Source organism: Corvus kubaryi, unplaced genomic scaffold (genome assembly GCF_017639235.1).
Source record: "Corvus kubaryi isolate FWS band 111438036 unplaced genomic scaffold, C.kubaryi_AGA036_p1.0 37270, whole genome shotgun sequence".
Taxonomy (NCBI): Eukaryota; Metazoa; Chordata; class Aves; order Passeriformes; family Corvidae; genus Corvus; species Corvus kubaryi.
Window position 1 is genome coordinate 1,260,111 of NW_024581083.1, and position 2,156 is coordinate 1,262,266.

Genomic DNA, 2,156 nt, shown 5'->3' on the forward strand with positions numbered 1-2,156 from the left:
AAAGAGCCTTTCCTTGGAATGATGTTGCCTGGCTGCCAAGGAAAGTTAGGTTCCAACAAAAGTATTTTCACTGTCAGAATGAGCTAAGGGTGTACACCATTAAGTCTGTGTGGAGGAGACTTCAGAGCTTTCTGAGTACTTTGTCTTCCTAAGCAGTGTAATTTCTGTCTTGCCTGGTCTGAACCAGCTGTTCCTTGTTCAAGAGCTGATCTCTTGTAGGCTCACACTTGACGGAGGGTGCTTGCCTCAGAATAGATAGTGCTGAGTGCTGGTGACATGCCTGGAGCTGGCTGTGCTTTGGCCTCTCAGGAGGGAAAAGGAGAGGGACACGGTTCGGGCCCCTCTGGTTATCACTGCTGCTTTGGGCACTGTGAGGCTGGAGGGGGCTCTGTGGCTTTGCCCCTCACTTCTTCTGTTCATGCTGGTGGTCAAAGTCATTCTCCTCTGCCTTTTGATCCAGGACAGGAGAGGTTAATTTGGGAATCCAGGCAGAATGAGGCACACCTTCCCAAGCTTTTGGTTTCTGTGGATTTGGGAGAGATGGAGGGATAACATTTTTTAATCTTTTCTGAAGCAGTGTAAAGCAGCCACTTGAAGAGGTGACAGCTGTGTTCCTCTGGGCATTTTCAAACCTTGTGTCACTTGCCACTGAGCCTTCTTGGGCTGAATATTGCTATATAAAGACTACTTTACTGAGCTTTGAGTTCTCATGTGAGAGGTTCAATCTCAAGGCTTGATTAAGGTGGTTTCTATAAACATATACAATTTGTCATGTGAATAATTCACTATTATACGAGAAAAACAACTTTCCCGCTTTTTCAGACAAAGACCAGGAGAGTTGAAGGTTAACTTGTGGTCTTGCTTGAGCTCTTTGACAAATTTGGCTTCACAGGGAAACACTCGAGTGTCAAGTCTTTGCTTGTTAGAGAAGGCACTAGACAAGTAGCTTCTTTGCTGGCTGTGAAGGAGGACACTTCACTGGTTTGGGCAAATGCAGCTATCCAGGAGGGCAGGAATGCCTCAGGTAATTCCAAACATCAGTAATCAAAATATGAAGAAAACATTGCCAGAAATGAACAGGTATTTAGGATGTGTTACTGCACACTGGGAGGCCACGTCCATAGCTTGTGGTGAACATCTTACAGTGGTATTTTTCCTACAAGCCCTTCACTTAAAATATTAAATGTTTGTAGAAAAAAAACCTGAGAACACATTTTGGGTGCAACCTGAGAACCTGAGTCCTGCTGTAACTTAGCCATGTCAAATCTTTGGAGCATTGTGAGGCTTTTGTGGTAATGCTGACCATGATCCTTGTTGCAAACTTCCCTACCCACAGGATCAGAGCCTAGGATCCATAGTCATGGACCACAAGTTTGTGATGTAGATAAAGAACAGATTATCTGTGTTCCCAAGTAGGTTAGTCATAAACCTGTCTTTTGAACTATTTTTAAGTCTGCAGAATAAGAAACAAGGTTTATTGAAACAGGCAGATGTTCATGATATGCATACACCAGCTTTATTTTGGGTCAGGAGGTCACTGTGTGTATGATGTTGCTACCGGGAGACCCTTTCTGCTAAGGGGCCAAGACTTACCTTAAAAAAATGCCTTGTGCCAGGACTTGCCATTTTCCCAGTGCTCTAGGACTTTCAGGGTGTGCTCCCTTTTTTGGCCCTCTTTAGGTAAAATATCTGAGCCTTAAACAGCATCAAATCGGAACAGAATTACCATGCGCAGAGACCCTGCTTTGTCTTAATTATCAGCATTTTCTAAGTTTCAACTTGGTGCTGAACTTCAGCGCTCCAAGCCCAGCGGAGTCCCGGTGCCGGTGTGCGATGGGGAGCGGCAGCAGCCCCGGTGTTCCCCGGCCGGGCAGCCCCGGTGTCCCCGGCCGGCAGCCCCGGTGTCCCCGGCCGGGCAGCCCCGGTGTCCCCGGCCGGGCAGCCCCGGTGTCCCCGGCCGAGCAGCCCCGGTGTCCCCGGCCGGGCAGCCCCGGTGTCCCCGGCCGGGCAGCCCCGGTGTCCCCGGCCGGCAGCCCCGGTGTCCCCGGCCGGCAGCCCCGGTGTCCCCGGCCGAGCAGCCCCGGTGTCCCCGGCCGGGCAGCCCCGGTGTCCCCGGCCGGGCAGCCCCGGTGTCCCCGGCCGGCAGCCCCGGTGTC